Here is a 24,414-nt window from a genome sequence, read left to right as displayed (position 1 = left end):
GACAAATGCCATGACAACTTCTGGATATGATCCTATATAGTCTGAAAGGGGGCGGAATCCTGAAGCCCTGGAAATCCTCACCCCTTTTCTGGAAAACTCATGAAAAATCCACCCTTTGTTTAGCATACAATAAAGAAATAACTGTAAACATAGCCAACCAGCAGCCCTAGAGGCTGCTCTGCCTAAGAGATAGGCATTCTCACCGGGCACGGTGGCTCATGCCTGTTATCCCAGCACTTTGGGAGGCCCAGGCGGATCACAAGGTCAGAAGTTCGAGACCAGCCCGACCAACATGGTGAAACCCCATCTGTACTAAAAATGCAAAAATTAGGTGGGCATGGAGGTGCGTGCCTGTAATCCCAGCTAATCAGGAGGCTGGGACAGGAGAATCGCTTGAACCTGGGAGGTGGAGGTTGCAGTGAGCTGAGATCATGCCACTGCACCTCAGCCTAGGCGACAGGGCAAGACTCCGTCTCAAAAAAAAAAAAAAAAAAAAAAAAAAAATAGGCATTCTTTTGCTTCCTTACTTCACTGATAAACTTGCTTTCACTTTATGGACTTGCCCCCAATGGAATCCTCTCAAGTAACACTTTGACCCAGCAATCCCATTTCTAGAATTCTACCCTCAAGGCATGCCTTAATGAAGATAAAAACAACATTGTCAGGCTGATCTCAAACTCCCAGCTTCAAGCAATCCTCTCACCTTCGCCTCCCAAAGTGCTGGGATTATAGGCATGAGCCAGTTACCATACCCAGCCTGGGAAGCCATTTAAGTCATTAACATGAGAGCGATTTGCTTTTTAAAAGTAATCACCGCTGTGGTGTAGAGAATAGAGTTGAAGGAGCAAGACTGCAAGGACCTGTTAAAAGGCTATTAGGATAATTCTTAATATGGAATGCCACATTGCCAGAAAGCAGAGGGTCTTTGGGTGCTGTGGCCTTGGGAATTTTATTTGTCATGTAATAAAATACACATAGGAGGTAAGGAATGTCAAATGCCAGAACTGACACAGAGAGGGATTTGCACAAAATTTGTTTGAGTTCCTGGACACCTACAGCTTTTTAGATGTCTTCTCAGTATAACCTGCCCAAGGTGGTCCTCTCTGATCAGAGGAGCCAGTTGCTGTTGCTGTGGGCTGTTGAGGAGAAAAAGCTTTTCCTCTACCCTCTGGGGCAATACTGAGTTTCCATATTTTGGAAATTACCTTGCTAATCTAACAAAAGACAGATTAGGAAGAGAAAAGACAGTTTACTCAGTATGTACTCAGCACATACAGAAGAGCTCACAGAAAATGTACCTCGAAAAGGCATTTAGCATTTGAGACTTACATACCATCGTAATAGGGAAGTGGGCAGGGAGAAGGGTACTTAGGAGAAAACAAAGAATGTTCAGGAAAGATAAATGGGCCTTTAGGAAAATAGATGGGGACAAGATAGTTTTGTGACAATGTCTATTTCAGTGATTTCTTATCCAGGTGCTGACTTCTTATCTGTGGTGAGAGGAGTCAATCTTTTCTGTTTGTTTAACTCCTATGGAGGGGATTTATGACAGCTGAGTTATTTTGGGGGGGGGCTCTGCTTTGAGAAAGATAAGAAGAGTTAAAAACAAAAAAACAAACAAACCTACAATACCTCTTGCATCTGCTGATTCTCAAATATCTTCAGCTCAAAATAATCTTTATGCCACAATAGTGTTACAGGAAAGGGGTCCCGATCCAGACCCCAAGAGAGGGTTCTTGGACCTCACACAAGAAAGAATTCAGGGCGAGTCCAGGAAGTGAAAACAAGTTTATTAGGAAAGTAAAGGAATAAAAGAATGGCTACTCTACAGACAGAGCAGCCCCAGGGGCTGCTGGTTGCCCATTTTTATGTTTATTTCTTGATGATACGCTAAACAAGGGGCGGATTATTCATGCCTCCCTTTTTTAGACCATATAGGATAACCTCCTGAAGTAGCCATTGCATTTGTAAATTGCATTTGTAAAAAATCATGGCGCTGGTGGGAGTATAGCAGTGAGGATGGCCAGAGATAACTCTCATGGACATCTTGGCATGGTGGGTTTTGGCTGGCCTCTTTACTGCAAACTGTTTTATCAGTAAGGTCTCTATGACCTGTATTTTGTGTGGTCCTCCTATCTCATCCTGTGACTTAGAATGCCTTAACCATCTGTGACTGCAGCCCAGATCTCAGCCTTATTTTACCCAGCTCCTATTCAAGATGGAGTTGGTCTGGTTCACACACCTCTGACAATAGTGCCTTCTGGATCTCTTTAGGGCCATAGCCACACTCCTTGCTGACTTATGCCAAACATTAAATATTACATATTGTATTAATATAATAGATATGTTGGGGAAAAAAAAGCAAACTAAAACAAACTGTGTAAAGCATTTAAAGTTGTTTATTCTGAACCATAAGTGATGATGGTCCTGGGAATCGTCTCAAGAGGTCCTGAAAAGGTGTTCCCAAGGCAGTAGGATTACAGGTTTGTTTTAAGCAGTTTAGGGACAGAAATTGTATGTCGAATCATAAATCAATTCATAGAAGGCATACATTAGTTCAGCCTAAAGAGGCAGGATATCTTGAAGTGGGGCTGGGGTAGAGGGCTTACAAGGCATAAGTGGAGTCTAAGATTTTCTGGTTGGCAATTGGTTCAAAGAGTTAAGCTTTGTCTAAAGGTTGATGTCAGTACAAAGCAATACTTGAGTTAAGATAAGGGGGCTGTGGAGACCAAGGTTCTTGTTATGTAGATGAAACCTCCAGGTAGCAGTCTTAGAGAAAATAGATGGTAAATGTCTCTTTTTGGACCTTAAAATATGTCAGACTCTTAGTTTATCTCTTCTAGGTCTGGGAAAGATGTGGCTGCTTTAACGGAGATTCTCTACAGATGCAAAATGCCCGCACGAAATATATGGTTTTGCAGAGCCATTTCAAATTACGTCAAAGAACTATATGCTTGGGTAAAAATATTATAATTTCCTTCAGCATCTGCTATCTGTCATGTGATGCTATACCACAGTTCGGAATTTGAGATTTTATTGCCACAAAGAGTCTATTTTGTCAGTCTTATGATTTCTATTTTAACGCTGATGCTGGGCAGTTGAGCCTCAGCTCCAAAAAGAATGGGGTATAAGGAGTTATCCTGTTTGACCTCCTTTCCTTTTTTTACCCATCATGGCTGGGAATTCAGTTTTTCAGGTTTGTTTGGGTCCCCTTGACACAGAGAGGGTTTGTTCAGTTAGTTGATGGGGGTTAAGGATTTTATTTTTAGTTTACAGGTAATTGAAAATAGATATTTTCCCCCTTTTCCATTTAAATTCTTGCTTCACAGAAAGTAGATAACTTAGGGCAAGTGCCAGCATTATGACCTACAGTGTTTCTTTGTAAGGCTTTAGAACTAAAGAATAGTTTTTATATTTTTTAATGGTTGAAAGAAAAAATGCAAAGAATAATATTTAGTGACATGTGAAAATTACATGAAATTTGAATTTCAGTTCATAAATTTTTTCTTTATTGCAGCCTGATTCATTCATTTACATATGATCTATGGATGTTTTCACACAACAACAGAATTGAGTAGTTGTGACAGAGACAGTGTCACATACACAGTCTGCAAAGCCTGAAATATTTAGTATATTGCTCTTAAGGAGAAAGTTTGCCTAGGCTTAGTCTAGGGACACATTTGTTTCACAGGGATAGTCAGACTTGAATACTGGAAAGAAAATGGACAGAAGCTAGTCACTGTACAGATGTCACTTTATTTAAAGTCATCCTACCTTAAGATGAAAGTGCTCTAGCTTTCTTTGAATATATTTATATCATGTGTGTAAGGTCCTCTGAATGGGCTACACCATGGTTGAGCCATTGTGACTCCTGTGATCCACACATGGAAGCCTGTTAGAGTCACAAAGCCTGGAGCAACAGGAGAACCACTAAGGAAGAAGAAACAGCTAGTTCCTGCCTTAACTGATTACCAGCCTTGCAACATTCCACCATTGTGATATGTTCCTGCCCTACCGTAACTAATCAATCGACCTTGTGATATCGTTGATATTGTGCCTTGTGACCTCTTGCAACCTCATGACTATGCACCTTGTGACATTCTTCCCCTGCCCACAATAAACGGCCTGGAAGTATAACTTTCCACTTCTTACCCTTACTTACAAAACTAACTCTAATCCCACCACCCTCCACTGACTCTCTTTTCAGACTCAGCCCACTCGCACCCAAGTGAATAAACAGCCTTGTTGCTCACACTTAGCCTGTTTAGGTGGTCTCTTTAATTAGATGCATGCAGAACAGTAAGTACATGATATTATATGATAGACAAATTCCATACTCCTTAATGGATTTCCACAGTAGACACTGATATATATATATAACTTTTTTTTTCCTGATCAGGCTATGCAAATTATGACATTCAGGTTTTCCACTTTTCCAGGCTTCCTTGTAGCTAGGTAAGGCTGGCAATATGACCTAATTTTGGCCAATGAAACATCGGTGGAACTATGTTGGGGAATATAAGTTGTAAGTCCTGGAAAGCTGTTGTTTTCCTGATAAATAGATTTAAAAGTTTCCCAGTTACTTCAGTTTTCTAAAGTTTCCCAATTACTCCACTTTTCTAAGTGTACTCACTTAGAAGGTCTATCCCTGGTTCCTCCAGCTTTGAATGCAGAAGTGATAGCTGAAGCTGTAGCCGCCATGCCATGGCCATGAGCCAAAGTGAAGCAAATAACAGAGACATCAACCATCATGTCTTTGAATTGCTGTGCAAGAAATACCCTCAGAAAAAGAGTACTAGGATTAACTCCAATACGTATTAGGTTCTGTATTATCTGAGACTGCACAAACTTCCTGAAAACAACAAGGTTCATCCACTCTCTTCCTGAAACAACTAAGTATTAATTCAAAGGCATCAATCTCCTGGCATCATGCAAGTACATTTATTGCCATACAGACTAATAATGAACGTGGAAAGCTAGACATAGACTAGCCTTAGAGGTAATGTCTACAATCTTTTCTCATGCCTTCTTTCTCCTTAAGCCTTCTGAGGCTTTAGGTACCTTTGTCTAAGCCCTACTCCTTGATTCTTTTATTTTTTTATTCATTTTAAGTGTTACGTTTTGAATCTATTTCTTTTTCTCCTTGTGCCAGTGCTAATTCTTTCTTCTTTGCTTAATTAATATGTAGCAATGTTTTATTAACACCAACCAATATGCTATTGTTGACAAATTGAACATTGTAGCGTGAGAACGATGCAGGCAACATTCTTTTACACTAACTCCAAATCTGTGCCAATCTATCTTTTGGTAATTTTCATCCCATTTCATAAGAAATAGTTGAAAGGTCTTTCTTTCCCCTAGGAAAAGAGGTTCAAAAGAAAGTGCGTGTTCCTTAGGGAGGTAAAACAACATTTAAGGAAAAGTCTTACTTTTGGAAATACAACAAACCTGTGGTACATGGACTATTTTAGCACCTGAGTATTTCCTGATTAATATTTTCACCTATTTCCAATTTCTCAGAGAACTTTGGGCAGGGAGAGATAGCTATTACCTCAATTTAATATTTTCTCTACTTCCCCAAAGCCAGTCAAGAATGTAATGAAACAATAAATTTTTAGAAAAAAGCTATCAAATTTACAAATACATAGATCATATCTATAAAATTCGACCATGACAAGAGGTTCATGAAATCTTCACATAAAACATGGGTTTTTAATCAATCATAGCAGCCCAAGGGCAGGTGGATTATTGATTGTTATTTCTGATTATAGTACCTAATGGAACCACCATATTGTGTACCTAATATTATTTCCTAGCTATTTTTGTTATGGTCCCAGAGTTGTTCAAACAAAACACTAACAGACAACACAAAACATTGCAGCCATTTCAGTTTTAATGAAAATGCACTCATTTTTGAATGGCATAAAATATGCTATATATATATGTGCTAAAGGAAGATAATTGTATTATTTGCATAATCATTCAAGAAATTAAACACGCAACCATCTAGCTTTAAGGCCACAAAATAATGTAATGTGCCAATGATACAATTAACAATACCAGGTAAGAAAATTTCAAATTTGGGAAAAATTAAATTCCCCAATACAAACATGCCATTTGTTTAAAAAAAATTGTATTTTTTTTGACAAACAATAAGCCAAATGAAATGAACTAGTTCACAATATTTGAGGAACATCCTTACTTGCCTCTTTAAAACTTTAGTTGTTGTAATCTGGACTTTTGGTGGACTTATAACCTGCCTTAATTTTTAAATATATCTGGAGGGGGAAAAAAATCTCCCAGAGACAAATTGCCACAAAATCAAACCAATTCCCATAAATGGGTAAACCTTGTTTTTTTAGTCTTATGCAAGGACAGATAAATTAACAATAAATAAGCATCTTTGAAACGAAGTATTCTATAGAAAGGTCTTATCTGCTGTTGATATTGAGCAGGCAGCAGGGACCTGCATCAATGCAGCTCTTATGCAGACCCTGATATATAAAGTGCAGGAGGGTTTTTCCCAATTTAGAGAGAGAGAAAAAAAATCATCAACTGAACAAAAATAGATTTAAACACAGTAAATTAATCCCTCAGAAAGAAAAAAATGTATATGTATTTTTTTTAATGTGTAAAGCAAGCTGACAAGTACCTTGTGTTATTCACGGTAATTTGGTTGTCTGTGAGAGGCAATGCAACTTGAGCTAGTTAAGTAAACTGAGAATTTAGTGGGTTATAACTGGTAACGAGAAACCAAGCCACAGAAAAAGTGGGGAGATAGCTGGAGATACGAAGCCCTGTATCCAAGGACTCAAAAAACTGAAGGGCTTTCTCCATGTTTCCTACACCTGCTGGTTCTGTAGGTTCATTATAATAGTTTGGCTTCTTTATGTCTTCGGAAGTACACCGTCTTGAAATCAATGAGCTCATTCTTAGCACATAAGAAGGCAAGGACAGGCTGGGCGCAGTGGCTCACACCTATAATCTCATCACTTTGGGAGGCAGAGGCAGGCGGATCACCTGAGGTCAGAAGTTTGAGACCAGCCTGGCCAACATGGTGAAACCCCATCTCTACTAAAAATACAAAAATTAGCTGGGTGTGGTGGTGTGTGCCTGTAGTCCCAGCTACTTGGGAGGCTAAGGCAGGCTTGAACCCCAGAGATGGAGGTTGCAGTGAGCCTATATCATACCATCGTACTGCAGTCTGGGCGACAAGAGTGAAACTCTGTCTCAAAAAAAAATAAATAAGTAAGTAAGTAAATAAATAAATAAATAAATAAAAGGCAAGGATGGGGACTCTCTCTCCCCAGGATACATCTCTCTTTGAACCATTTCCCATAGTCAAACAGATGGAGTAATAGGATGGGAGCCACTTGGATCTGATTCTTGTGACCACTACAGTAAAATACCACCATTGGCAACCTCTGTCAGAGCATGGTCAGAGTAAGAATGCAGGAATTGGCCGGGCGCAGTGGCTTACACCTGTAATCCCAGCACTTTGGGAGGCTGAGATGGGTGGATCATGAGGTCAGGAGATCAAGACCTTCCTGGCTAACATGTTGAAACCCCTTCTCTTAAAAATACAAAAATTTAGCCAGACATGGTAGCACGTGCCTGTAGTCCTAGCTACTCGGGAGGCTGAGGCAGGAGAATCGCTTGAACCCAGGAGGTGGAGGTTGCAGTGAGCCAAGATCATGCCACTGCACTCCAGCCTGGGTGACAGAATGAGACTCTGTCTCGAGAAGAAAAAAACAAAAACAAAAACAAAATGCAGGCATTACCTAAAAGAAATTGACATTCAATATCTATGAAACTATTTATGCACATTTATTAACATTCCTTAAAGTTTATACAATTTGTGCTTTTAGCAATGGAGCCATGTTTGTTCAAAGCAATGTTTTCTTGTGTTTTTTTTTTGTTTGTTTTATTTATTTATTTTTTTTTGTGGAGATGGAGTCTCTCTCTGTCACCCAGGCCGGAGCGCAGTGGTGTAATCTTGGCTCATTGCAACCTCCACCTCCTGGGTTCAAGCGATTCTCCTGCCTCAGCCTCCGAGTAGCTGGGATTACAGATGCACATAGCCAAGCTAGGCTAATTTTTTGTATTTTAGTAGACACGGGGTTTCATCATGTTTCCTAGGCTGGTCTCGAACTCCTGAGCTCAGGCAATCCGCCCACCTCGGCCTCCCAAAGTGTTGGGATTACAGACGTGAGCCACTGAGCCCAGCCAAAAGCAATGTTTCCTTAAAGAAATGAAGTATTCAAAAAACTTCATGGTCTGCTTTTCAAGCAAACCACGAGGACTAATTTTCAGGCTGTACACATTGTGCTGGTTCTTAAGGTTATTCTTCATGTAAAAGAAGTGAGAAACACATTTGGAGAAATAGAGTTGAGGAAAATTGTAAGATATGAGTCCGAAGTCTGGTCAGATCTCAAGGTCATTTTCTGTGTTCCTAAAATAACTGATCCTCTGTTCATATACCATCTCATAGGCCATGCCAACCTTGCAGTGGCCTTACCTCTGGCCTTGCTTGTCAAATTTTCAACATAGCCACTATTCGCAGCCCTTCCCAAATAAGCTGAGACTGCCCCAAAAAGCACTTGTTCTTTTTAACTACCTCAGACTAAAGGTGAGTTAATTAAAAATAAGATGATTTTCCCCTCATCCAATTTTCCTTCCCTTTTAGACAACTCACGCAAAAACTATGTTAATTAAAAGGAGAAGGTGGCTTCTACTCTTCTAATTTTCATAGAGGTTAGAGAACTCCTTTTTATTCTATGGGAGAGTAACAAAGGAAGTTATTTTATCACCCATTACTTCTTCCCAGTTATACTAGGAGACAGTAATTTTTCCCTCTCCTACGACACAAATCGCAATATACCCACACCCTGAAAGATCCTGCTATACGTCCTAAGCATTCCTGACCCAGGAGGAAAGCTTGCAGGGATTTCAACCCACCCTCTGCCCTTCCATAGGCATACTGGGTGGCTGACCACAAAAAATAATCACAATTTTCCCCCCTTCCTTTTTATTTGTGCCCATTGGTACTGACACTCATGCTGTTTGAGCTATCTTCAATGACTTGCTTTAGCAAATGGTACATTAGGAAACGTGACATGAAGGGAAGCCCAAAAGCTTTGTACAGTGGGGCTTTCTCTCAGTGTCCTGTGCCACCGGGAAGACCCCAAGCCCCATGCTGCTCTTCTGGATGATGAGAGGTACACGGCCCAGTCATGCCAGTCACCCCAACTCACAGCCCAGGCGCATCCCAGAAGCAGAGAGGCTGAGGTGACTACAGTCACATGTGTGAGCCCAGCTGAGCAGCCTAAATTGCCAATACCCAGAATCATAAAATAAATGGTGGTCATCTTAAGTTTCTAAGTTCTGATGTGGTTTTTGCATTTATGTAACTGATAGAAAATGCTGTCACTGGATGTTGGCAGATGGAGCACTAGAGTCACATGACTCAGGGGACCCAGCAATTTGTGATGCCTCCCTTTGGCCGCTTTAAGTCTCTTCAGTGGCTGTGACCAGGTGGGGAACCACAAGCTTATTTTTCTCCTGTGGAGGTACTGTCCAACCCTCTACTTACCCCTCCTCCTCACTAAGAAGAGAAACTACAAAATAAAGACTATGAATAGACAAGTTAGGACTGCAAAACGAACCATAACTACGGAAATGGGAGTAGTCATATGGAAACTGCAAACAAATAGGAAAACTTAAAGGAGCAAAGTGATTCCAGACCACTGGTCCATTTAACTTTAAAAAAAAAGAGACGATTCTAATGTTGGTTGAATTGTCTTATCATAAAAAAAGATGAGTAACTCTCCAGTTAACTGTAAAACATTAGAGTAACTTTAACAGCGAAATCATAATCAATAAAATATAAACACTTTAATTATACTTTACATTGCAATTATTGATCAAATATTAGCAAGTAGAATCCTACAATATATAAAATGATGGTTGCATCAGTTTCCAAGGAGTACCGTAACAAAGTACTACAAACTACATAACTTTAAGTAACAGAAATGTATTCTTTCTGAATTGGAAGCCAGAAGTCTGAAATCGAAGTGTCAGCTTTGTGAAGCCTGTAGGGGAGAATCTGTTGCATGTCTTTCTCTCAGCATCTGGTATTGCTGGCAGTCCTTGTCATTCCTTGGCATATAGATGCATCACTCCAATCTCTGCCTGTTTCACATGGTGTTTTGTGTGTCTGTGTCTATCTCTCCTATCTATTTCATAAAGACATCAGTCAGATGGGATGAGGGCCCACAAGGATGATCTCATCTTAACTTGGTTATATCTGCAACCCTATTTCTAAATAATGGCAAGTTAACAGGTAATTGGGTTTGAACTTTAATATGTCTTTTAGAGGGACAGAGTTCAACCCATGAAAATGGTATTAGAGCTAAAAAGTTTAATTCAGTGATGGAAAGGTAGTTCAATATTAGAAAATATATTAGAAACTTCTTATAATAAAATTAAGATTATGTGGTTATATACATAAATGCTGAAAGAGTATGTAAACCAAAATGTATCTGAGACAAGTCTCAATCAATTTAGAAGTTTATTTTGCCAATGTTAAGGACATGTCTGTGAGCCTCAGGAAGTTCTGATGATATATACCCAAGGTGCTTGGGCTACAGCTTGGTTTTATACTTTTTTTTTTTTCCCCAGACAGAGTCTCACTTTGTTGCCCTAGCTGGAGTGTAGCGGTATGATCTCGGCTCATGGCAACCTCCGCCTCCCAGGTTCAAGCGATTCTCGTGCCTCAGCAACCAAAGCAGCTGGGATTACAGGTGCGCACCCCCATACCCAGCTAATTTTTGTGTTTTTAGTAGAGATGGGGTTTCACCATGTTGGCCCGACTGGTCTCAAACTTTTGACCTCAAGTGATCTGCCCGCCTCAGCCTCCCAAAGTGTTGGGATTATAGGCATGAGCCACTGTGCCTGTACAAGGAGACGTCAGACATGAATCAATACATATGAGATGAACATTGGTTTGGTCTGGAAAGATGGGACAACTCAAAGCAGGGGTAGGGCTTCCACATCATAGGTGGATTCAAAGATTTTCCAATTGGCAACTGGGTGAAAGAGTTTACTTAAAGACCTGGAATCCATAAAAGGGAGAGTCTGGGTTAGGATAAAGGGTTGTGGAGACCAAGGTTCTTATTATGCAGATGAGGCCTCCAGGCAGCAGGCTTCAGGGAGAATAGACTGTAAATGTTTTTTATCATACTTAAAAAGGTGCCAGATTCTTAGCCAATTCTCTCCTGGGTCAGGGTAAAGACCTGGAAAGGGAAAGGGATTCTCTATGGAATATAATTTTTTTTCCCACAAGAGACAGCTTTGCAGGGCCATTTCAAAGCATGTCAAAGAAATATCTTTTTGGGCAAAATATTTCAATTTATTTAAGGGCCTGCTGTCAAGTGATGCTATACTAGAGTCACACTGGAATTTGATGTTATTGCTACATAAAGTCTTAAGATCTCTGTTTTAATGTGAATGCTGATCAGTTGTGCCTGAATTCCAAAGGGAGGAGGGTAAAATGAGGCATGTCCAACCACTCATTCCCATCATGGCCTGAACTAGTTTTTTAGGTTAACTTTCAAATGCTCTTGGCCTGGAGGCGAGGTCTATTCATATGGCTGGGGGGGATGAGTGCGAGGGGGCTTAGAAATTTACTTTTAGTTCACAAGTAATTATTAAAAATAAGAATATTTCTTATAAAATCTCTCAGAAAAACAATGGGAGCATGCTGAAGGATGCTAAAAATATTTTCATTATATTAACCACAGATGATATTCTAAATAATGTAACACTAAAAGTATGTCACTAAAACCACAGTGCAGAAAGCAGTGACCTCCAACACTGTTAACATTTATTTAAAATGATCTTGAAGGTACCAGTGGATTTAGCATGAGAAAAAAATTAAGACTTGGAATAAGTATTGTAAAAGAAGAGAGAGAGATGTTTTGTTTTGATGATATGTTTGCATATCTAGAGACCACATCCAATTTAAAAACAGACAAAAGGACAAAACCTAAAATAAAAGAGATTTTGATAAGCCACCTCCCTGAAGCAGAGCCTCCTGGGTGACTGAAGTAATGTATGAGCACAGCTGAGCCCAGCAGAAGAACCACTCAGTTAAGCCCAGTCTAATTAATATACAATATTAAAATGTACAATATGCAAATATCAATACATTTTGTTCAAACTAAGTACTAGTGCTTGGAAATGGAGATGGAAAAAAAAACCCATTTCATTCACAACAGTTATAGGGATTTACATTTAAAAACTATAAAATAACACTGAAGTACATAAGCAAGGTTTGAAAGACCTAGAAAGATATATATGTTCTCATAGCAGAAGCGTTACAGTGTGTTATTTCTCCCAGAATTAATTTATAATGCAATTCCAATTAGAATTCCTCAAAATGATTCTTTTGGGCATGAGACAAATTATTTTATAGTTCATATACTAAAAGGGTAAATGCTCAACCATAGTAAACGAAAAGAAAGTAGAAAAGAGTTTCATTACTAGAGATATGAAAAAAACTACAATCCACTTTAATAAAATCAATACATTGTTAGCATGAAAATAGATACTAGATCAATAGAAGAGACAATGCAATCTCTCTCCCTATATATGTATGTAATACATAACAATAGCATTACAACTATTCAAAGAGAAAACATTTGATATACAATGATGATACTGGCACTACTAGATCTCCATTTAGAAGAAAATAAAGGTAGTTTCCTATCACATTTAAATCTATGAATGTAGGAAGAGGATGAGAAAAAATAACTAATGGTTACTGGGCTTAATATATGGATGGTTAAATAATCCGTGCAGTAAATCCCCATGACAGGAGTTTACCTATGTAACAAACCTACACTTGTGGCCCTGAAATTAAAATAAAAGTTAAAAAAGATACAAATATAAAATATAAAACAACAATAACAAAAATACCTTTAGTCGAAAATCTTAGAACTCTGTTTCTACAATCTAGGGGAGAGGGTCCTTCTTAATTAAGTTGGAAATCCGGAAGTTCTAAAAGATGAATAACTATCAACAACTGAAATATAACTTCTGTATTGAAAAAGGTGCCGTGTTTCTATAAACAAATGAAATTTTCCTACATACAATGAAATGAAAGTTTGTATGAATAAAAATTAAGTTTGTACGAAGAATAAAATAAAAACAGAAAAACAAATTTAGACCAATATTTGTTTAAAAATTCTTAACATGTAAAATTAAAAATTAAAATATTTAAAATTAAAAATACTACATAGCACACCTGACATGCCAAGCAGTTTTCTAAGCTCTCGACCTGTATCACATCATTTATTCTTACAACAACACTTTTAGGAAATTATTAGTTCTCTCAGTTTGGGCTGTTATAACAGAATATTATAGGTTGGGTGGCTTACAAATAACAGAAATTTATTTCTCACTGTTCTGGGGGGCTAGAAGTCTGAGATTGGGGTACCAGCTTGACGGTAGGGCTGTCTTCTGGGTTGCACACTGTCAATTTCTCCCTGTGTCCTCACTTGAAGGAAAAAGGGCTGGCTAGCTCTCTTGCTTCTTCTTACAGAGAAAGGCACTAGGACTGGTGTGATGGCTCACGCCTTTAATCCCAGCACTTTGGGAGGCCGAGGCAAGCAGATCACCTGAGGTTGGGAGTTTAAGACCAGCCTGACCAACACGGAAAAAATCCCATTTCTACTAAAAATACAAAAAATTAGCTGGGCGTGGTGCCAGGCACCTGTAATCCCAGCTACTCGGGAGGCTGAGGCAGGAGAATCGCTTGAACCCAGGAGGCGGAGGTTGGGATGAGCTGAGATCACACGCCATTGCACTCCAGCCAGGGCAACAAGAGTGACACTCCATCTTAAAAAAAAGCAAAACAAAACACAAAGGCAGGAATCCCATTCATGAGGGCTCCACCCTCATGACCTAATCTCCCAAAGGCCCCACCTCCTAACACCATCATACCATCATATTGGGATTAGCATTTCAACATAAGATTTTTGTGAGAAATAAGATTTTTGGGGGGAACATGGGGGCAAAAACATTCAGTTCATTGCACTAATCCTTTTAAAGACATTTACAGTATTTCTTCTCTAATCACAAAACTTCAATGACTGATGTGGCTCTCCATTCCTCCACAATGAAATGTAAAGTTAAGCTGAAATTCAAAGCACTTTACAATGACCCATTTTCCCTTCGTGGTCTCGTCTCCAACTCTTCTCTTCCATGAACTGACTAGGAGGTTTCCTGTCTTCATGTCCGTCCTTCCATGGTAAATTCTGCTTGGGGTTTTCTTTTCTAACTTGAAATCAGATGGTTTTCTCCAGCTCGACTTTCTCCTTGTAATCTATCCTGATCTCAGATCAGATGTAATCTCCCCTATATTCAACCCCTTTAGGACTATTTTGATGCTTTTCTGTGTACACATAGCAAATTCCCTACTGCCCTTTGATAACAGAAAATACATTTTACTCATCTCTGAAGTGTTTAGCAAATGATAGTTGCTTGAGAAATATCTACTGAAACCAACACATTAATGGAGGAAAAGGGAGGTTTCTGCTAGGTTTACCAGAACTTTCTGCACAGAAATTTTTACACTTCTCAGAGCCTATATAAACTTTCTAGCATGGAATTTGAAGTTGACACAACTTACTATTTAAGACTTTTACAGCTGTACCCTCTTATTTGAATTCTTTCCAGTTTAATTACTTATATTCCTTCAAAGGCATGTATATTTCTCAACTTTCCTCTGTGATTTGGTCTCTTTTGGTATTCTAGAAATTCTTTGAGGCCTAGGATTGTGTCTTACATATTTCAGCATTTTTTCTTTTTTTTTTTTTTTTTCCCTGAGAGGGAGTCTCGCTTTGTCACCCAGTCTGGAGCGCAGTGGCGCGACCTCCACTCACTGCAACCTCCGCCTCCAGGGTTCAAGTGATTCTCCTGCCTCAGCCACCCAAGTAGCTGGGATTACCAGCGTGCACCACCACGTCCGACTAATTTTTGTATTTTCAGTAGAGATGGGGTTTTGCCACATTGATTGGCCAGGCTGCTCTAGAACTCCTGACCTCAGGTGATCCGCCCACCTCAGCCACCCAAAGTGCTGGGATTACAGGCATGAGCCACTGGACCGGGCCTACATTTCAGTAGTTTTATGACTAACCAGTGCAGGGCCATAGCAGGTACTCGAAAGTATATCTTCCATGAATAAATGCTATTCACCAGTCTATAATCTCTTCCCATCTGCTCTTCAATCACTGCAATCTGAGGTCCTTGAAGCTCAATTCTAATGCTACACTGATCTGTAAAACCTTCTCTGATCACTCCGTGTGGAAATAATCTCATTTCTTTCGACTGTAATTGTATTATACATGTCACTTTAATTTTGAGATTTTTAATCCAACTTTCAGTTGATATGTCAGTGTCATATGAATTAGATTTGTCTTCTGGGTAGTGGACAAGCACCTGGAGAATCCAACCACTATCCATATTGCTTTTTTTTGTTTCTTTTGAGACAGGTTCTTACTCTGTGACCCAGCTGGCATACAGGGGTGTGATCACGGCTCACTACACTCTTGACCTCCTGGGTTGAAGTGATCCTCCTGCCTCAGCCTCCCAAGTAACTGGGAATACAGGTGTGTGACACCACACCTGGCTATTTTTTTTTTTTTTTTTTTGTAGAGATACAGTCTCCCTATGTTGCCTAGGCTGATCCTGAACTACTAGGCTTAAGTGACACTCCTGCCTCAGTCTCTCAAAGTGCTGGGCTACAGACGTGAGCTACCATGCCCAGTCAACCATATTTCTTCACTTGGTATGTCTGACCAAGGAAAATGCCTTGCCTAATTTGAACTTCCATTTAATTTCAGTGTCTAAACTCAGGCTCTACCACTTCCCAAATTACACAGCACTTTTTTTTTTTTTAAATGATTTGTTGTAGCACTTTTTCTTTTATGTATTGTAAAATCATTTACCTACATGAATCATCTCCCCTACAAAACAAAAGGTGCTGGAAGCCAGTAGAGGCTATATCCAATTTATCTTTATATCCCTTCCATAGCTGCTAGAGTAGGTAAGGAAAGCATTACATAAACATTTATTTAGTAAATAATATAATTTAATGGACATTTACTGATGAAAGGTAACAGCTTACTTCTCACATTTTTTACAGATATACTGTAATTTTTTATACACAGAGTCTCGCTTTGTTACCCAGACTGGACTTGAACTCCTGGGTTTAAGTGATTCTCCTGCCTGGACCTCCAGAGTAGCTGAGATTATAGGCATGCACCACTGTGTCAGTCTACAGCTATACTTTTTAATTTGAATTCTTTCCAGTTTATATTCCCTCAAGTACATGTGTATTTCTCCACTTACTTCTATTTATGGTTGCCTTATATCATTTTTATTTATGTTATAATTCTGTACAACAAAATATTACAAAGCTCATTTATTTTTCTTGGTATTCTATTTCCTGTATAAAAAAGTCCTATGTTCAATGTCATGTCTTTTAGTCTTAGAGTTTTTTAATCTTAATAGATGTGATTTGGACATATTAGAACTTTTAAATAGGAATTTAAATAAAATCTGAAGGTATATACGTTTTTAGAAATATATTTTTTAATATTTTATCTTGTATAATTATAAAATAATAAAAGTTACATAAAGGAATTATTTAAAACACATATTACCAATATTCCTAAGGGTATTAGGAAACAGGCGCCTATCATTCTATATCACATACTTGCTTGTTTGGATTTTGTCCAGACATTAAACAGGTGTGAGTTGTTTTCTCCATCTGTGAACGGCATAAAAATTTGAGCACTGTCTTTGCTATAGAGCTACTGTAACACTTCGCGACTCTGCTTTGTAAATGGAGAGTGATTTGAAGATACAAACACTTTATGATAGATAAGACTAGCTGTTCTCTAAGACTTAGTATTCTGCAATATGTTAATGGTACTTTATTTAAATAAAAGACGAATAACTTGGTCATCTATATTTGATAAATGCCAAGTTTCATTTCTGGAAAATCACAATTCATTATACTTTATTAAAGAGTATACTCATGCCTGTAATCCCAGCACTTTGGGAGGCCGAGGCAGGCGGATCACAAGGTCAGGAGATCAAGACCATCCTGGCTAACACGCTGAAATACTATCTCTACTGAAAAATATAAAAAAAAAAATTAGCCGGACGTGGTGGCGGGCGCCTGTAGTCCCAGCTACTTGAGAGGCTGAGGCAGGAGAATGGTGTGAACCCGGGAGGCGGAGCTTGCAGTGAGCCGAGATCACACCACTGCACTCCAGCCTGCACAATAGAGTGAGACATCATTTAAAAAAAAAAAAAAAGTGTAAATTTGTTCAATAAAAAGACCTAACTTTCTGTAATATTGTGTTTACCAACTTTATTTAACAAAGAGATGTCTCTCATCTTTTTTTTTTTTTTTTTTAAATATAGAATCCATTAATCCTTGGAGGAATTAATATATAACTTACTGTGAGCAATTTGGAACTGGACACTAAAAACTTAAACTTTCATGTAAATCAAAATAAAAAACTAGCAATCCCCTACTGTCTAACAGAATGTTTAAAAATGACGGAGCGCAGTGATTCACACCTGTAATCCCAGCACTGTGGGAGGCTGAGGCGGGCAGATCACCAGAGGTCAGGAGTTCAAGGCCAGCCTGGCCAAAATGGTGAAACCTTATCTCTACTAAAAAAATACAAAAATTAACCCAGCGTGGTGTCCCACGCCTGTAATCTCAGCTACTCAAAAGGCTGAGGCAGGAGAATTGCTTACGCTTGAGAGATGGAGGTTTCTGTGAGCTGAGATCTTGTTACTGCACTCCAGCCTGGGTGACAGAGAGAGACTATGTCTAAAAAAAAAAAGTTTAAAAATGCAAATCGTCAGCCAGGTGCGGTGGCTTATGCCTGTAATCCCAGCACTTTGGGAGGCCCAGGCAGGCAGATCATGAGGTCAGGAGATCGAGACCATCCTGACTAACACAGTGAAACCCCATCTTTACCAAAAATACAAAAAGTTAACCAGGCATGGTAGTGCGTGCCTTTAATCCCAACTACTTGGGAGACTGAGGCAGGAGAATCGCTTGAACCCGGTAGGCAGAGGTTGCAGTGAGCCGAGATCACACCACTACACTCCAGCCTGGGCAAAAGAGCAAGACTCCATCTCCAAAAAAAAAAAAAAAAGAAAGAAAAAAGCAAATTGTCTGTATAAATCACTATTGTGGAGTTAATTTCATAAATTTGGAGATATTCTAACTTTTCTTGACCCGCATGGTGCTACAAACTATGCTGGAGCAGTAATTTCCTCAATGTTACCCCTGTGGCTAGAAGGAGTCAATGCTTCGCTCAACATAGTTAATTCACTCCCTGAATGTAAGTTACACACTGGGGTAATGTTGGTGAATATACAGTTTTTTCTGGCTTTACTTAAATCTATAAAACTTTAAATGATTCACAAAGGACAAATTATCAAGCTGTACAGGCTAGCAATCAATTTAGTACAGAATTCTTTTAAAAATAATCTTTGAGGGTAAATAGTATTACAGCTTTTTAAAACACACATAAAAATATGATCATATAAGATTTCTGAATTACTTTTTGAAAATCCCGTTATTTTTATTCTGTACATTGGACCCATCTTAATGCTATTTAAACCTTAGGATTCAATTGACTTCTTCCAATTCACATGTGGGAAGGACATTAGAAACCTATTTGTTTACCTGTAGTTGGACAGATGGATGGCTTATGTTTTCTTCTGTATCTAGGGGTATGGCAAAGATATAAACATGGGAGGAAAGTATATTTATGTGAAAAAATTCATACAATGGAACTTTTTATTTCACCTTCCACTATACCAAAATATAGACTTCAAATATCTCATTTTTTTCAGTTTTCTTAAAAGGAGTGGTACTCACGTTTTCATCATATTCAGGAATAGTCTTTTAACAGTGTGTTTTTTCAGTCTTTTTCTGCCTCATCTCTGTGGAGGCATATGGCAGACTCCCAGCATTAAAAGTCATTGATTAGTGTAGGGATTTCAGACACAAAGCTGAGTACTCTTTATTGAAGCTTATCCAAATACTGAGGGGAAGCCTATGGAGGTGGAGAAAGCCTGACTGCTGATTCTCATTTGTCTGCTGGAAGTTTGGGGTCCTCCTAAGGGCATTTGATACACTGCCACTGTGGAAAATCACAGCTTAAAAGGAGTGTCTCTCTGTGGGAATGGTGCTCAATACATCTTTATTGAATGCATAAATGATATTTTGCTTAATCATATATCACGGCTTTCCTATCCTAATTCAAAACAAACAACAACAAAACACCATCAGTCTCTCTCCTGCTTGGTGTTAGGATAAGTTAGATGTCCTTAGACTATCATAAAAGGTCTTTCTTCATGTGGATCTTTGATATTTTGGCCATGTGATGGAGAATAGAGGAAGGAAGGTATGGCACATTAAGTAGAGTTATCCAAAAGTGAACTTGTAAGTTCATGAAGGGTTTTTCTGGACAATGAGGTGGTTAGGAACCAAGCTGTCTCTCTGCCTAGAACAACAGGACCAAATCCAATCAACTCAGTCCCCACAAACCTTCAACTCCAGGAGCAGGACCTTCCTCCCTCTATATTTTGCCCCGAGCAGAGAGGACCAAGGAATGCAAGCTCTCCAAGAACAGGACACTTGGTGACTCCAGAAAACTCTTGTAAAAAGCTTGCCTAGCACAACGTACCTGTTGATTTCTTCATTGACATGACTCCTTTCCTTAGAAGGGAGATCCATGGTAGAAGGATTCTCGTAATGCATTAGAATCCTTTCTTTGTCTTTCAGAAATTATGGCTCTGGCAAGCCTCTCCAACTGATTATAGATCAAAAGATCAAATGTATTTCTGCCTTGACTGGCCTTCTGAATGATCTCTTCCTCTAATGAAACTCACTTCTCACCCATGTATTGTGACACTGTGGAGAAACCCAGAAAGGACTTCAATCCATAACAAACAAAATTCAAACCATGAATAAAAATCCACATGAGCTGAATGAAACACCAAAAGCAATGGCAACAAAAGCCAAAATCGACACATGGGATCTAATTAAACTAAAGAGCTTCTGCACAGCAAAACAAACTATTATCAGAGTGAACAGGCAACCTACAGAATGGGAGAAAATTTTTGCAATCTATCCATCTGACAAAGGGCTAATATCCAAAATCTACAAGGAAGAAATTTACAAGAGAAAAAAAGAAAACTCCATCAAAATGTGGACAAAAGATATAAACAGACACTTCTCAAAAGAAGACATTTATGCATACAACAAACATAAAAAAAATCTCATCATTGCTGGTCATTAGAGAAAAGCAAATAAAAACCACAATGAGATACCATCTCACACCAATAAGAATGGGTATTATTAAAAAGTCAAAAAATAACAGAGGCTGGCAAGGTTCTGGAGAAAACTGAAGGTTTTAACACTGTTGGTGAGAGTGTAAATTAGTTCAACCATTGTGGAAGACAGTGTGGCGACTCCTCAAGGAACCAGAAGTAGAAATACCATTTGACCCAGCAATCTCATTACTGGATATATACCCAAAGGATTCTAAATCATTCTATTATAAAGACACATGTACATATATGTTTATTGCAGCACTATTCACAATAGCAATGACTTGGAAACAACCCAAATATCCATCAATGATAGACTGGATACAGAAAATGTGGCACATATACACCATGGAATACTATGCAGTCATAAAAAAGGATGAGTTCATGTCCTTTGCAGGGACATGGATGAAGCTGGAAATCATCATTCTTAGCAAACTATCACAAGAACAGAAAACCAAACACCACATGTTCTCATTCATAAGTGGGAACTGAACAATGAGAACACACGGGCACAGGGAGGGGAATCTCACACAATAGGGCTGGTTGCAGGATGAGGGGCTAGGGGATGGATAGCATTTGGAGAAATATCTAACATAGATGATGGATTGATGGGTGCAGCAAACCACCATGGCACGAGTGTAACTATGTAACAAATCTGCATGTTCTGCACATGTATCCCAGAACTTAAAGTATAATAATTAAAAAAAAAAAAATTTAAATCCACTGAAATTTGTGTGTGGAATAAAGGTATAATTCAGAGCAAACTCTTGAATAAAAGAAAATAAGAGTTGGACAAACAGAGTTTCACAAATCAGAGGCACAACTAAGTACAGAATGGAAGAGGCTGGCTGCAATTGAAAAGGAGATATAGATAGTCCATCTAAATTCTCACAGAGGGACAGGCAGAACAGGCGAGACATGGATATGAGAGATCTGAGGCGGCTGTCTGTCTTTGGTTAGGAAGACCTGAAATTTAAAATCCGATGAAGCAGTAGAAGTCTTCTTGAGAAAAACCCTGGGAAAGATTTTGCTTGCTACTTCTTCAAGCCCAACAGCAAAAATATGGCTTCATTCAAACCATCCTAACACAATTATGTAAGCTAACTAAATCAATGACAATACCACATTCTTATGTGACAGGGCTTTTACCGGCAGTGAGGTGCACAAAGAAAGAATTAGTAGCACCAACATCCTGTCTCCTCGGTCTCTGAGTCTTGTCCCTGTGTTGGGATTCAAGGTTTCTTCCCATAGGTTGGTTATGACTGTTGATGATAACATTGGTGGTAACCCCTTTTGAATCCATACTGATGTGCTCTTTGGGTGCTTTTTAAAGAGGGGGAGACAAGAAGTCCAGATAGGTTTCAGAAGTTCATGCATAAAAGCAGGATATGCATTGCCTATGACTGAAGTCTAATCTTCTATAACTTCTCCATTCTTTCTATCATTGGGAACTATCATTTTCTTTTCCCTGATAATTTGTCCCGAGAGTGCTATATCAGAAAGGATAGGGCCTGAACTTTTAGTGGATCAGTTGCTTTTATATTTTCTTAATTACAGAAAAAAAATTGAACACTAGAAAACAAAATGTATTGTTTAAAAAATGCTCATAAATACTATTGCTATCTCTGTTATCTTAAAAACCATATGCTAATTTAAAAAACAACAGGATCCATTATTTATACTCTCCCTCTAGCACAGTAGGGAGGAAATATTTGGAACTGGCTCACTCGGGAGTTTAGAAAATGTTGCATCAACACTTTCATCCTTCATCTTGAGCCTAGATTTCACCCACTTTTGAAGTACTTGACATTGGAAGATACAAAAAGGGATTGAGGTGAGAAAAATTCTTCCCCCGGTAAAGGATGGGGAGTTTCCAAAAGAAAGTAGGAAACAGTGGAGTAGGAGCACTTTGAAAGAAGTGACTGAGTGGTTAGGAAGAGTGATAGGTATAAGGCTTGTCTCATCAGGTACCAGACACCCATTTCAAATGGCTTCTGACATACTTTCTTGTATTTCAGGAATTAGAAAGCCGAAGAAAAAAAATCTAATTCTGAGATATCCTTATTTGTAAGGTCCTGGAGGTAATTTAGTCATGTCAATCTCATGAATCGAGTTATATGGAGTAAGAGAAAAGATGTGAACTATCTGTTAAGCTAGAGGGAAATGCTTTTGGGCCAAGAATCATTGTAGAAGCCTGATGATGTGGCTGGTCATTGCCTGCTTTGGCTGTGATTTGATTAAGGCAATAGGTGCAATCATTCTACACCTGGTACCTGTGGTGGAAGTGAGCTTGCAAGTAAATCCTTTTCCAGTTGAGCTTTGAGATGAATGCAGCCCCAGATGTGATGTGCAGCAAATCTTGCTGCATTAAGATTGTTCATCATGTCTCTTCCAAGAACTGCAAAGCTACTTTGGAAAAAGCAGCCCATCTGGCCATCAGGGTAAACAATCCCAATGTCAGACTGTGCAGCAAAGAAAATGAATAGACAGCTCATGTGCATGTCTTTTTAAGCTTCTAAATCTAGGGGTAATTTATTACACAGTAAAAGTTAACTAAAATACTTCCTATCTCAGCTTCTGGCCCTGCAAGATGGATGGTCACCAAAAGATAGAGAAGACCTAGATGTCTGCGTCACTATTTAGAGAAAAGACATCAGGCCAGGAACACCTATTTTGGACTTATAGGTGACTGAGAATTAACTTTTTTTTTTTGAGACATAGTTTCACTCTTGTTGCCCAGGCTGGAGTGGAATGGCCCAATCTCGGCTCACTGCAACCTCCGCCTCCCAGGTTCAAGCAATTCTCCCACCTCAGCCTCCCAAGTAGCTGGGATTACAGGCACGCACCACCACGCCTGACTAATTTTGTATTTTTAGTAGAGGTGGGTTTTCTCCATGTTGGTCAGGCTGGTCTTGAACTTCCAACCTCAGGTGATCCGCCTGCCTCGGACTCCCAAAATGCTGGGATTACAGGTGTGAGTCACTGCGCCTGACCGATAATTAACTTTTAATTGTTTAAGCCACTGACATTTTGGGGTGGATAAATTGAACAGCTAGAATCACTTGCCTTAATAATACAATCTACTTTCCCTTAGTTATTATTTCCTCTTTTCCTCCAAAGGGATACATTTTAATGTTTTCAATTTTTTTATTCTTTACTGTTTTGAAAGTCTGACATTCCACTTCTCTTTTTCTTAGTGCTTGTGTTTAACTTTTTAACATACAAATGTGATGGGTCATTGAATAAGCAGGATTTATAAACTGTCATCAGAAATCAAGTTTATATTTGTCTTTTCTGCCTGTTCAACATTGACGAGCTCTCTTCTATGGTGCTGCCAACCGAGGTGCAAGCCATCTCCTACTTGGCATCAGACCAAAGGCAGATCCCTCCTAAAGCCCAAGATGGTCAAAAAGAGGACCAAGAAGTTCATCTGGCACTAGTCAGACAGACAGGTCCAAGTCAAGTGTAACTGGTGGAAACCCAGAGGTATTGATGACAAGGTGCAGAGAAGATTTAAGGGTCAGATGTTGATGCCCAACTGTGGTTATGGGGACAACAAGAAAACAAAACACATGCTGCCCAGCGGCTTCTGGAAGTTCCTGGTCCACACTGTCAAGGAGCCGCAAGGGCTGCTGATGTGCAGTGAATCTTGCTGCACTGAGATTGTTCACGATGTCTCTTCCAAGAACTGCAAAGCTATCCTGGAAGGAGCAGCCCATCTAGCCATCAGGGTAAACAATCCCAATGTCAGACTGTGCAGCAAAGAAAATGAATAGACAGCTCATGTGCATGTCTTTTTATGCTTTTAAATCAAACCATAAAAACTGCTGATAGAGTTTGGGTGTGTGTTCCTGCCCATATCTCATATTGTAATCCTCAATTTTGTAATCCTCAATTTTGGAGGCATGGTCTGGAGGCAGGTGATTGGATCATGGGGGGCAGTTTTCTCATGAATGGTTTAGCACCATACTCCTTGGTACC

General features: G+C 39.1%; 1 pseudogene; it reads left to right on the top strand.

The window, feature by feature from the left end:
• Window positions 1–18,370: 18,370 nt before the first annotated feature.
• On the top strand, window positions 18,371–24,209 carry LOC112423490 (large ribosomal subunit protein eL32-like; annotated as a pseudogene).
• Window positions 24,210–24,414: the final 205 nt, after the last annotated feature.

The sequence above is a fragment of the Macaca nemestrina genome, chromosome 8, assembly GCF_043159975.1.
Source record: "Macaca nemestrina isolate mMacNem1 chromosome 8, mMacNem.hap1, whole genome shotgun sequence".
NCBI lineage: Eukaryota > Metazoa > Chordata > Mammalia > Primates > Cercopithecidae > Macaca > Macaca nemestrina.
Note: the sequence above shows the minus strand (reverse complement) of the source record. Positions and strands in the feature narration are given on the sequence as shown.